At 40.5% G+C, this 14,723-nt stretch overlaps 1 protein-coding gene across 18 annotated transcripts in view; it reads right to left on the bottom strand.

Moving 5' to 3' along the window:
* Window positions 1–14,723, bottom strand: part of SLO2 (slowpoke 2) — a 591,490-nt gene that overhangs the window by 44,031 nt on the left and 532,736 nt on the right. The gene's annotated exons all lie outside the window — the stretch shown is intronic.

Genomic DNA, 14,723 nt, shown 5'->3' with positions numbered 1-14,723 from the left:
GTTGAGGTGTTACATGGTCCTGTTGGGGAGTTACATGGTCCTGTAGTGTGTTACATAGTCCTGTTGAGGTGTTACTTGGTCCTGTAATGTGTTACATGGTCCCATTGAGGTGTTTTGTGGTCCTGTAGTGTATTACATTGTCCTGTTGGGGTGTTATATGGTCCTGTAGTGTGTTACATGGTCCTGTTGAGGTGTTACATGGTCCTGTTGGGGTGTTACATGGTCTCTGTTGGGGTGTTACATGGTCGTGTTGGGGTGTTACATGGTCGTGTTGGGGTGTTACATGGTCGTGTTGGGGTGTTACATGGTCGTGTTGGGGTGTTACATGGTCCGGTTGGGGCGTTAACTAGTCCTGATGGGGTGTTGCATGGTCCTGTTGGGGTGTTACATGGTCCTGTTGGGGTGTTACATGGTCCTGTTGGGGTGTTATATGGTCCTGTAGTGTGTTACATGGTCCTGTTGAGGTGTTACATGGTCCAGTTGGGGTGTTACATGGTCCTGTTGAGGTGTTACATGGTCCTGTTGAGGTGTTACATGGTCCTGTTGGAGTGTTACATGGTCCTGTTGGGGTGTTACATGGTCTTGTAGTGTGTCATATAGTCCTGCAGTGTGTTACATGGCCCTATTGGGGTGTTATATGGTCCTGACATGTGTAATATGGTCCTGTAGTGTTACATGATCCTGTAGTGTTACATGGTCCTGTTGGGGTGTTACATGGTCCTGTAGTGTGTTACATGGTCCTGTAGTGTGTTACATGGTCCTGTTGAGTGTTACATGGCCCTGTTGGGGTGTTATATGGTCCTGAAGTGTCATATGGCCCTGTAGTGTTACATGGTCCTGTTGAGGTGTTACATGGTCCTGTTTGGGTGTTATATGGTTCTGTAGTGTGTTACATGGTCCTGTTGGGGTGTTACATGGTCCTGTAGTGTGTTACATGGTCCTGTAGTGTGTTGCATGGTCCTGTAAGGTGTTACATGGTCCTGTTGAGGTGTTACATGGTCCTGTAGTGTTACATGGTCCTCTTGAGGTGTTACATGGTCCTGTTAGGGCGTTACATGGTCCTGTTAGGGCGTTACATGGTCCTCTTGAGGTGTTACATGGTCCTGTTGGGGCGTTAATCGTCCTGTAGTGTTACATGGTCCTGTTGAGGTGTTACATGGTCCTGTAGTGTGTTACATGGCACTCATGAGGTGTTACATGGTCCTATTGGGGTGTTACATGGTCCTGTAGTGTGTTATATGGTCCTGTAGTGTTACATGGTCCTGTTGGGGGTTACATGGTCCTGTAGTGTGTTACACGGTCCTGTTGAGGTGTTACATGGTCCTGTTGAGGTGTTGCATGGCCCTGTTGGTGTGTTTCATGGTTCTGTGTAGGTGTTATATGGTCCTGTTGGGGTGTTACCTGGTCCTATTGGGGTGTTACATGGTCCTGTTGGGGTATTACATGGACCAGTTGCGGTGTTACATGGTCCTGTCAGATTCAGATGTTTATTCAGGTAAGGTATATACATACAAGTGATGTTACATTAATGGATTGATATATAGATAGAGCTAGTACATACAATGCCTAAAGCCACTATTACGCAATGCGTTTCGGGCAAGAAAAACATTAATATCTAGAACTTAATACTAATTGAGCATAAAGAATAAAAGGTGTTGAGAACAAATACAAATAAAGATAAAAAATAGGGGGAACATGACTGAAAAAGCAGCACAAATACAATAGGTTGACAAACAGTGTTGATTAAAAAAAAAAAAAAAAAAAAAAAAAAAAAAAAAAAAAAAAAAAATAACAGACATGGGTTGACAATAGAGGAGTGAGGTAGATTACAGGGAATTTATTAGGTAGTGTTTAGTTTTTATCTTAAACTGGTTGAGAGAGGTACAGTCTTTAACATGGTTGGGAAGGTCATTCCACATTCTGGGCCCCTTGATTTGCAGAGCATTTCTAGTTTGATTAAGACGTACTCTAGGAATATCAAAACTGTATTTATTTCTGGTGTGGTGCTCATGGGTTCTGTTACAACCTTCTATGAAGCTTTTAAGATCAGGATTGGCATTATAGTTTAGCGTTTTATATATGTATAATACACATGAGAGAATGTGCAGTGACTTAATATCTAACATATTAAGAGATTTGAGTAGGGGTACCGAGTGATGTCTGGGGCCAGAGTTGGATATTGTTCTAATAGCGGCTTTGTGTTGGGTAATTAGAGGACGTAAGTGATTTTGGGTAGTAGAACCCCAAGCACAAATACCATAGTTGAGATAAGGATAGATAAGGGAGTAATAGAGAGTCACCAGGGCAGGGCGTGGTACATAATATCTGATCTTAGAAAGAATGCCCACAGTTTTTGAAACTTTTTTTGATATATTTAGAATGTGTCCCTGGAAATTCAGCTTGTGGTCAATGAGAATGCCAAGGAATTTGCCATCTAATTTGTTACAAATTTGGGTATTGTTTATTTTGAGATTTATAAGACTAGAGGATTTATTGCCAAACAGAATATAGAAGGTTTTGTCAATGTTAAGGGTGAGTTTGTTGGCAGTTAGCCAAAGATGGACTTTATTTAGCTCAGTATTTACTGTGGCATTTAGAGCAAGAGGGTCAGGACTGGAGTAAATGAAGGTTGTGTCGTCAGCAAATAGAATTGGTTTGAGGTGTTGGGAGGCATTTGGAAGGTCATTAATGTAGATGAGAAAGAGGAGAGGGCCAAGTATGCTGCCCTGGGGAACACCAATGTTGATGGGTAGGGTGGGAGAAATTGTATTATTCACAGAAACATATTGGAGCCTGTCAGTAAGGTAGGACTCGAGGTATTGTAGGGAGTGTCCTCTTACTCCATAATGATGTAATTTAAGAAGAAGGTTATGGTGGTTGACAGTATCAAAAGCTTTACGCAGGTCCACAAATAACCCAACAGGGAACTCCTTTTTATCAAGAGCTGTATGAATCGAGTTAAGCATACTAATAAGTGCATCGTTAGTGCTTTTTTTGGGTCTGAAGCCATATTGGCAAGGGCTAAGTATATTGAGTTTGGCTAGATATGAGTAAAGCTGCTTGTATATAAGTTTTTCAAAAATTTTTGACAAGTTTGGCAGGATTGATATAGGTCTGTAGTTGTTAACATCTGTGGGGTCACCACATTTGTGGACAGGCGTTACTCTCGCTTTTTTTAGAATATCTGGAAAGGTTTGGCGTTCAAGTGACTTGTTGAAGAGCAAAGCAATAGCAGGGGCTAAAAATCTGGAGGCTTTTTTGTAAATTAAAGTTGGTATCTCCTCAAGGGCACCAGACTTGGTTTTAAGGGAAAGGATTATCTCATTGACGTCAGTGGAGTTAATAGGCTTTAGGTACAGAGACTGTGGATAGTTACCTGTAAGATAGTCCTTAATGTCAGTACTGGAAGATGGAATATCATTTGCAAGGGATGAACCAATGGAAGAGAAGAACCTATTGAACTCAATAGCAGAATCAGAGGCTGAAAGCTGACCATCGTTATTAGACAGGAGAGTCGGTTTGTTATTTAAAGATTTCTTTGATCCCAATATTTGTGAAATTGTGCTCCAAGTTTGTTTAATGTTGCTCTTTATTTGAGTAAATTTATCTTCGTAGTATTTAGTTTTGGCTCGTCTAATTATCTTAGATAGCAATAATGAGTAATTCTTTGAGAATTCTTTGGAGACAATTCCTAACCTATACTTCTTCTCAAGGTCGTGTTTTTTGTTAATGGATTTCAGTATTCCCTTTGTAAGCCAAGGATTGTTAAGCCTTTTGCTTGTGACTTGTTTTGTAAGCCTAGGACAGTGGGTGTTATAAAGGCTAAGAGTTGTTTGTAGAAAAGATTGCACTGCTAGGTTGATGTCCCCTATGTTACCTAACTCGGACTCCCAGTTGACATTATCAGCAGCAGTTATAAAATTGTTTATAGCAGTTTCATTGTGCAGCCTAAAGCTTAACTCCCTTGTTTCTAGAGGTGGTTTGCTAATGTTAGTTAAGAGAAATGTGGGGTAGTGGTCTGTAGTGCTATCGGTGATTATACCTGAAGTAAGCGGAGAGGTTATGTTGGTCCAGATGTGATCTAGAGTCGTGGCAGTGCTATCAGTGATTCTAGTAGGTCTAGTGATTAAGGGTATGAGGAGGCAGGAATTCATACAGTTGAGGAAGCTAACAGCAGTAGGGTGTTCTGGCTCGCAGAGGTCAATATTAAAGTCCCCTGCGATAATTAGGTGGTTTTTGTTCAGTCTGTTATCAAGTATTAGATTTCTAAGGTTTGAGTTGAATACAGACACATCAGTGTTGGGAATTCTATAGACTGCACCCACAGACAGGACAGACTCGGCACCCTTGACTCTGAAGCTGGCGAAGATATACTCCCCATAGCAGTCTCTAGTTCTAATTTCTTTTAAGCATGTTAGTTCATGGTGGTAGTAAAGAGCAGTGCCACCACCTCTCTGAAGTTGACGACAGTTGTGAATTGCTGAGTAGTTAGGCATGTTAAAGAGTTGAGTAGTATCCTCTTTCAACCATGTTTCAGTAAGTATAATAAAAGAGAATTTGTTGCCAATAGTTTCAATCAAGGCACTAACATCATCGAAGTGTTTACCTAGGGATCTAACGTTCAAATTGATTACAGAGATATTGTGATTATGAGTTAATACATTGTTTACATCATGTGCTGCAAAATATCTGCAATTTAGATCATTAAAGTGATTATTGTCATAGATAGTGGATAAGAGGTTAAGTTCTGGGTCTATACTTGACTGCATAAAAAAAGCTGATTGTAGAATCAGAAATAAGTAGAAATAAGCTATAAAATAGGGAAAAATATATACACAATACTGTACAAAACAAACACAAAAGGGGCTTACAGGGGTACAATGGAGTAAGGGAGTATGGCTAGGCTAGGCAACCTAGGCAATTAATGAGATTAAAGAAAAAACATGTAAACATGGACTATACAAAACACAAGATATGGAAATACAAAACAAAAAATATAAGCAAGACTAAGCAATACAAAAAAAACAAATTGAGCAAAAATGAGGTAGATTGCTTACGAGTACTCACAGGTACACTGTAAGTAACAATTTGCAATTTGAGATGCAGGCAAAGCCAGGGGTACAATGGAGTAAGGGAGCATGGCAAGGCTAGGCAACCTAGGTAATAAATGAAATCAAAGAAAAGTTGAATAATAAACATAGGCAAATTTAAGCTAATGATTAATAACTATAGATAGTTCAGTAATGACTGTATAATTAAAAAGACCTGAAGAACTACTTAATAACTCAATTAAATAATTATGGTAAATGACTAGGTAAGAGTAAGTTAAAAATTAAGTCAGAATCCTGTAGGGTGTTACATGGTCCTGTAGGGTGTTACATGGTCCTGTAGGGTGTTACATGGTCCTGTAGGGTGTTACATGGTCCTGTAGGGTGTTACATGGTCCTGTAGGGTGTTATATGGTCCTGTTGAGGTGTTACATGGTCTTGTAGTGTGTTACATGGTCCTGTTGGGGTGTTACATGGTCCTGTTGGGGTGTTACATGATCCTGTCGTGTGTTACATGGTCCTGTTGAGGTGTGATATGGTCCTGTAGTGTGTTACATGGTTTTATTGAGGTGTTACATGGTCCTGTAGTGTGTTATATGGTCCTGTAATGTGTTACATGGTTCTGTTGGGGTGTTACATGGTCCTGTTGAGGTGTTACATGGTCCTGTTTAGGTGTTACATGGTCCTGTAGTGTGTTGCATTGTCCTGTTGGGGTGTTACATGGTCCTGTAGCGTGTTACATGGGACTGTTGAGGTGTTACATGGTCCTGTAGTGTTATATGGTCCTGTTGGGGTGTTATATGGTCCTGTAGTGTGTTATATGGTCCTGTAGTGTGTTATGTGGTCCTGTTCAGGTGTTACATGGTCCTGTTGAGGTGTTACATGGTACTGTTGAGGTGTTACATGGTCCTGTTAAGGTGTTACATGGCCCTGTTGGGGTGTTACATGGTCCTGTAGTGTTACATAGTCCTGCTGAGGTGTTACATGGTCCTGTTGGGGTGTTACCTGGTCCTGTTGAGGTGTTACATGGTCCTGTTGGGGTATTACATGGACCAGTTGGGGTGTTACATGGTCCTGTAGGGTGTTACATGCGACTGTAGGGTGTTACATGGTCCTGTAGTGTTATATGGTCCTGTTGAGGTGTTGCATGATCCTGTAGTGTGTTACATGGTCCTGTTGGGGTGTTACGTGGTCCTGTTGGGGTGTTACCTGGTTCTGTTGGGGTGTTACATGGTCCTGTTGGGGTGTTACATGGTCCTGTAGTGTGTTACATGGTCCTGTTGGGGTGTTACATGGTCCTGTTGGGGTGTTACATGGTCCTGTAGTGTGTTACATGGTCCTGTAGTGTGTTACATGGTCCTGTTGGGGTGTTACATGGTCCTGTTGAGTGTTACATGGCTCTATTGGGGTGTTATATGGTCCTGAAGTGTGTTTTATGGTCCTGTAGTGTGTTACATAGTCCTGTTGAGGTGTTACATGGTCCTGTAGTGTGTTACATGGTCTTGTAGTGTTACATGGTCCTGTTGTGTTTTACATGGTCCTGTAGTGTTATATGGTCCTGTAGTGTGTTATATGGTCCTGTAGTGTGTTTCATGGTCCTGTAGTGTGTTACATGGTCCTGTTGGGGTGTTACATGGTCCTGTACTGTTATACGGTCCTGTAGTGTGTTACATGGTCCTGTTGAGGTGTTACATGGTCCTGTAATGTGTTACATGGTTCTGTAATGTGTTACATGGTCCTGCTGGGGTGCTACATGGTCCTGTTGGGGTGTTACATTGTCCTGTTGGGGAGTTATATGGTCCTGAAGGGTGTTACATGGTCCTATAGGGTGATACATGGTCCTGTTGGGGTGTTACATGGTCCTGTTGGGGTGTTACCAGGTCCTGATGGGATGTTACATGGTCCTTTTGAGGTGTTACATGGTCCTGTAGTGTGTTACATAGTCCTGTTGAGGTGTTACATGGTCCTGTAGTGTGTTACATGGTCCTGTAATGTGTTACATGGTCCTGTTGGGGTGTTACATGGTCCTGCTGGGGTGCTACATGGTCCTGTTGGGGTGTTACATTGTCCTGTTGGGGAGTTATATGGTCCTGAAGGGTGTTACATGGTCCTATAGGGTGATACATGGTCGTTTTTGGGTGTTACACAGTCCTGTTGAAGCGTTACATGGTTTGTTGGGGTGTTAATTGGTCCTGTTTGATGTTACATGATCCTGTAGGGTGTTACATAGTCCCGTGAAGGGTGTTTCATGGTCCTATTAGGGTGTTACATGGTCCTATTAGGGTGTTACATGGTCCTGTAGGGTGTTACATAGTCCTGTAGGGTGTTACATGGTCCAGGTGGGTGTTGCATGGCCCTAGTGTGTTACATTGTCCCCGAGTTGTGTTTCATGGCCCTGATGTATGTTTTCATTTTCTTAGAGTTCCATTACTGAACACACCAATGTTTGTTCACCTGGCCTGCCTCCAACCTCGACTTTATATTCCTCGTGTCCGGGAATTTATAGCTCATGATTGTAAATAAGTGAAGCAGTTATCATTTGCTTAAACAGTAAGTATAGACTGACAGCTGGCACCATGTACATCATGTCAGCTAACTAACACCATGGACACCATGTCAGCTAAATAGTACCATGGACACCATGTCAGCTTAATAGCACCATGGACACCATGTCAGCTAACTAGCACTGTACACACCATGTCAGCTAACTAGCACCATGGGCACCATGTCAGCTAACACCATACACACCATATCAGCTAACACCATACACACCATGTCTGCTAACTAGCACCATACACACCATGTCAGCTAACTAGCACCATACACACCATGTCAGCTAACTAGCACCATACACACCATGTCAGCTAACTAGCACCATACACACCATGTCAGCTAGCACCATACACACCATGTCAGCTAACATGCCAGCTAACAATAGCACTAACTAGCACACTGCTGTTGTCATATCTTTACTTCCCACTTAAGACGCTCACCTTCAAGATTCGTGTATGAGCTACCTACAAGTGTCATACTTGACACCTGTAGCTCCCGCCAAACACACACCGAAACTTCGACATTGGTACAACGTTTGAAGAAGTTTTAACACTTCCTAACTAGTTATAACAACCAATATAACAAGTGTGTCTTCCCATTGGTGCAAGTGTGAGCTTAATGTACCTTAATGCACCTTAACTCATTTGTTGTTGTTTAAGATTCGCTACTCGGAACAAAAGTTCCAAGTAGCACAGGCTATGGTGAGCCCGTAAACAACCAACCACCTTAACTCTCACTGGGAGAGTTGTGGGGGGTTTAGTGTGTTGTAGTGTGGGCCTCACTTTATGGATCCCTGTGGGGTTGGGCGACTGGTGAAACCCTTTATGTCACCAGCCATAATGGATGTTTCAAGGCACCTCTTTGAAACAGTTTTTTTTTTAATAATTCTGGTACACACTCACAAACATGTACACATTACATAATATATTTTTGATATGTAATATTGGATATAATGATAAAATATAGGCTTCAACACAGACTCAAGCATACAATTTCATATATACAATACATATCTTACAAAAATGCTATAATGACAAAGCTTCACAGAAGTGAGCACAACAGCAAGTGGGAGTGAGGTGCTAGTTGGGGAGAGTGGGCTGGGCTGGGAGTGCAGGCTAGGCTGGGAGTGTGGGCAGGCAACCCGTTCTCGCACTTTCGTATAGTCAATATTGACTTATTAAATACGTGCATATGTGACATACTAAACATACTAGTTTACCTTGAAAAGCTTCAAAGAAAACACCGACCTTACCTAACCTTCTTAGTATGTTAAGATAAGCATCTTATTGCTTCGTAATTACAATTATTACTTAACCTATTACAGGTATAGGTTAAGTAATAATTGAACCTATTATAGGTATAGGTTAAGTAATAATTGAAATTACGAAGCAATAAGATGCTTATCTTAACATACTAAGAAGGTTAGGTAAGGTTGGTGTTTTCTATGAAGCTTTTCAAGGTAAACTAGTATGTTTAGTATGTCACATATGCACGTATTTAATAAGTCAATATTGACTGTAAGAAAGTGCGAGAACGGGTTGGGGCAGGAGAGGCACTCTGCAATAGGTGCTGGACCGAGTGCTGGGGTCGTACACCACACCTCAACACGCATGAGAGGCCCCAGAAGCTTCAGCCACATGAACACTTACTGGTCTTCTGTTCATACACACAAATGTACAATTACATCTGCTTTCATAAGCATGTCCTCTTATGTAGTGCTGAGCATACCTTCATTAGTCAAGTTCTTATGGAAATAGTACACTCTCTTCTGCCACCTACATGAAGCTAATGTTTACTCTGAACAAGATGTTATTGGAGTGTGTTGAGGCGAGTTGACCGAGCTGTATTACCGGTGCTGGGAATACTGGATAAAATCATTCTGGGTAACCAGAAAAGGAGGAAGTCTGAAATGCATGACTTTACACATGATTAAGGAGGATTGTTTCAAGAACAAAAGTAAACAGTTCAAACAATAGCGTTGCTTTTTTACTTTTTCCATGATGGTAAACTTCAGCAAAACACTCAAAGTAAAATTCAAATACTCTGCTTAACTAATATAAACATTATATCTTGCATAGTGCAACAATTTTGAGTTTATGGCTAATTAAAACAGTTTGCAAATCTTGTAAAATCCTAAAAAATCTTTTCAAAAGATGAGCTTTTCAGGTGAATCATGAGGCAATCCTTCTCATTAATATCGAAAACTAGACAGCCTATATCGTGAAGTGGACCATCATTCAATTAAAATGAGGCAGAACTGAAGTTTCGTGAATATGGTCAGTACTCAAGAACAGCAGAAAAAATTGCAAATAAATTTAAGAAGCATCAAACTCTTAAAGTTGCCAACAGAAGTGGTATACAAAGTGTCAAGAAAAAAATAAGGTGAAGAAACATTAAAACATGGCAAAACAACTATGGTAATTATCATCTACAAGGGAAAAATATTCTGGTGAGTATATTAAAAAATGATCAAGATTATTATGAACTATATGAACTGTTGATGATTTAAGAGAAAAGAAGAATTCTAGAATGTTAGATTTGATTATCAGGAAGAGACAAATGAATCATCAAAATTAGTAAACGTCGGTAATGCTGGAAGATTTGAGTACACCAAGGAATGAAACACAAATTCAGACAATACTACGTGAAGATGGAATTGTGAGCGAGGAACGGGGAAGACGAGACAGATGTGTGCTTTGCGGGAAAGCCGAAATAAGACTTTCTCGATGTGTGTATCATCAGAGGATGATACACACACAGTCTAGATATATGCACGGCCAGAGGGAGTATTGTCTACGGTTGTGTGTGTGTTCAAATTAATATCAAAAGTGAAAAAGAAAATACGTATGCAGAATAGAGAAACCTCTCAATCCTTTGAGTGCAAGAATATGTTTGTATTTAAAACAGGCCCAAACTAGTTTACCAAAATTATCAAGGGGAAAAGTTAACAGTACTGTATTTGTAGACGGGCAGATGGTACCACCTATAGAACAGATACACCTAACTGAAAATTTAAGCAATGAAATCATTTAAAGTTATAAGGACCAGAAAGTTTATCACAAATGGTCCCAAAACCCGAAATCTTGCCCCTCAAAAGAGGGCAACCTGTCCTAGCAATACTATAGTACTTATGTCACTTAATGCTCCTAATTTCTATGCTGCTTATGTTCAATGTTTCCCTGTGGATGGGGATCCACTACCACCTACAGGATGGGTATGGGATTCACTACCGCCCTCAGGATAGTTATGGGTAACCAAGTGTACCTAATTTCTCCTCATAGTTTCCTACCTTGTGCTTACAATTCACACTGTAAATTGTGCTATCTATATCTTGTCTGATTCATGTTGGGTATGTTAACAAGCCAAGTATGTTAATGTCCTGGCTTTGTGGCTGTTGACTCTTCCCTTTCACAGTACATACTCAAACGCTCTAACTTTTCTAACAAACGTGACCTAACATAAGCCTCTCAATCCTTTGAGTTTCCTACCCATTCTTTTTCTCTTTTTGTTTTTCTTATATTCCCATTCTTATACCCATTATTTGCCCCCTTCTTACACCCCTTTATTACACCCATACATACCTTCTACCTTGCTCTTACCTTCCTCTAGGAATTTCCTCCTCCTCTCTCTTGCGTTACTTAATGCCCGTGCTTCCCTCGTTGCTGTTACGGGCTCACTATAGCCCATGTTACATGGACATTTCTGAGTAGCTAAATCTAAGACAACAAAAACCTCGCTCCCATCACTATCGACTTAATGATCCAGGACGGACCGAAACGTCGTCATCTCCATCTTCTGCTGTGTGGTTTGGTCATCATATCTTCAGCCACGTTGTTGTGACTCATCGTCTGCATTATTATTGACAGTCCAAAGTATCATTACACTTGAAAAAAAAATGGTAAAAAACTTTCACACTATACAGAAAGTGATATATTTAATGTACGCTGTTACAATTTCACGTAAGCAATGTGGGACTATCTTCTTGAGCTTATCTTGAGATGATTTCGCGGCTTAGCATCCTCGCAGCCCGGTCCTCGACCAGGCCTCCTTTTTGTTACACACCCCCAGGAAGCAGCCCGTAGCAGCTGTAACTCCCAGGTACCTATTAACTGCTAGGTAACAGGAGCATCAGGGTGAAAAAGACACTGCCCAGTTGTTTCTAACTCCACCGAGGATTGAACCCGGAACCTCAGGACCACAAATCTGAAGCGCTGTCCACTCAGCTCTCAGACCCCTTGTCACTCGGTTGTCCAGACTAGGCCGAGCTCAGATAACCAGTTATAAGGTTGTTACACTCATTAGAAACAATTAATTTTTGAAATTGTGCATAAATATGTAGACAGTAATATATCCGGACAGATCTGGAGAATTTCTTCAAAAGGCCAGATGCAACACGAATGAGGAGCAATGGATTCAAGCTCAACAAACAACAATGTAGGCCAGAAAACAAGACTTTTCACCCATTGGGTTGGAAACTCATGGAAATGCCTACCCACCGAAGCTGTAAACCTCAACTCTGCTGGATTTTAAAATACAGCTGGAAAAGATCATCAGGGCAAATGGAGGGGGGGACCTTTGACAAGCCACCAGCTGCCTGTCCTCATCGTTTTATATTCAATTATATTCATGACAACTGCTGCCTGCCCCACAGGGTCACTGGGGCCAATGTCTCCGAGTGTCTAGCTCGGAGCCCATAAATTGCTCAACTTTTCTGTTCCATCACGGCCAATGTAGGTCACATATAATATTTTGTATTCCTTTCCTATGATCAGGACCATGGGAGGATCTCGTGTGAAGGCTGCGCAGTGCCAGGGTTATTGAGGAAGCTAGGCAAATAGGTATGTACAAGCAGTATTACAAAATACAGTACCTGAAAATGCTAGTAGGATTGTCTCTCTAACCTTCCCAAGAATCACACCAGGTGGAGTTTCCCAATCTATCCCATCAAGTGTGAAGCCACGTGGTGTGCAGCCGAATACATCCAGTTATCTATCGATCCATGATCAACCTCGGTGCCGACTTAGTGGTTCCAACACTCGGTATTTCTGATAGTTACTAACAACACCATACCCCCATTAAAAATGAATTTGATTTATAAGCTACTTAATACCCTAAAATCTCTGATGCAAATATTATTGAACTACTGGTAGATGCTGTGGGAAGTGAGAGAAATAGGTTCCCATGAAGTGTGAAAATTACATACAGGGTTCATCTAGTGCCAGTTCCTTGTTGACTGACATTAGCTTTGGATATAAAAAAAAAAAAAGAGTGGCCACAGAGACAAGTGTTTAGAGAACTGACCAACCTTTAAAGATGGAGCAGAAAGTTAGGGGTCAAGTTGAAAGGGGTCAAGTTAAAAGGGGTCGTCTAGGTCAGCCAAGATTAGACCAGGAAGTGGTCACTTACAGTTTGGTCAGACAGTTTCGGTTAAAAAATTGATGGGGTTAGACAGTTGAAAAAAGAAAGATAGAGCTGTGTTTATCAGATTGTAAAGTTATCATAATATCTGATGTTCTCAAAGTGTCTGGGCCATGATATATTAATACAGTATAATAAAAGTACTAAGTACTTTTAAAAGTACTAAGTACTTAGTACTTAGTACTAAGTACTAAGTACTAATAAAAGTATAATAAAATATATACATGTGTGTAAAACACAAAGAAATTAACATATGATGAACAATGTGACAACGACACACCACAAAGAAAGGATTAAGATAGCAATTTTCTTAAGTACTTTTGTATTTAATAATACATCTTCAGAAGGATCCTTCTGAAGATGTGTTATTAAAGATGAAAATACTTAAGGAAATTCCTGTCTTAATCCTTTCTTCATTGTCTGTCATTGTCATATATATATATACATAAATACATACATACGTACACACACACACACAAGCACATATTTTGTTAAATACGACCGCATTGCTGCCATTGTTGATCTTATAATGTAAGCTTTAATGCTTCTATTTTCTTACTCTCTGAATTAAGAAAAACAATCAGTTACCAAAACTCATGGTAAGGAAACTAGTGATTATTGAAGGGTTTATTTTATTCAATATTTCATTCCACTCTGGAACATCTTCAGGTAAGGAATGAATATACAAGGTACAAATTTATCTTAAAATACACATATGGAAGAGGTGAATTTGTGTGGGGTAAGGTGAAGTAATCAAACATTAGGGAAGAAGTGGAATAATGCAGATGGATGCCAATAAATCGTTATCGGTATTGTTAGGCAAGGTCTGGGTCTGAGTGCAGGCAAGGTATCGAAATCACTACGCTGTATATTTAGGGCGAGTCTTTGTTTGATAGATTCCAGGATTTGCAGTCTTCACTGGTCAGTGTTTGATGCCAGGATTATTGTATTTTCTACTAGCATGTTCCTAGCGAGTGTTGTGTTATATACACTTTGTATATGATGTCTAGGGGCACCAGCCTGTAGATGGCAGGTCAATTGTCTCGAAAGCTTTGTGGTGGTCATAACAATACAGTACTGTATAAATAGATTGATGGTGACATCCTTCATTGGAGCATGAAGGATGTCATGCCCCAATATGAGCAGATCTATGTCACCTTCAATCTTCTTATATTGGTATGACCACCACAAAGCTTTTGAGAAGACTGACCTGCCATCTAAAAGTTTTCTTCCCATATGTTTGATTACTTCACCTTACCCCACACAACTTCACTTCTTCCACATGTGCATTTAAGATAAATTTGTACCTTGTATGTTGACCAGACCACACACTAGAAGGTGAAGGGGCGACGACGTTTCGGTCCGTCCTGGACCATTCTCAAATCGACTTGAGAATGGTCTAGGACGGAGCGAAACGTCGTCGTCCCTTCACCTTCTAGTGTGTGGTCTGGTCAACATACTTTAGCCACGTCATTGTGACTCATTGCTCGCTTGTACCTTGTATATTCCTTCCTTACTTGAAGATGTTCCAGAGTGGATCGAAATGTTGTAGAAAATAAACCCTTCAATAATCACTAGTTTCTTTCCATCGATTTCAGTAACATGATTGTTCTTCTTAATTCAAAGAGTAAAAAAATAGTCAGAAGCATAGAACACAAATACTGTACTATAAGATCAACAATGCCAGCAATGCGGTAATATTTA

The sequence above is a fragment of the Procambarus clarkii genome, chromosome 12 (genome assembly GCF_040958095.1).
Source record: "Procambarus clarkii isolate CNS0578487 chromosome 12, FALCON_Pclarkii_2.0, whole genome shotgun sequence".
Lineage (NCBI taxonomy): Eukaryota > Metazoa > Arthropoda > Malacostraca > Decapoda > Cambaridae > Procambarus > Procambarus clarkii.
This window is presented reverse-complemented; position numbering and strand designations above follow the sequence as displayed.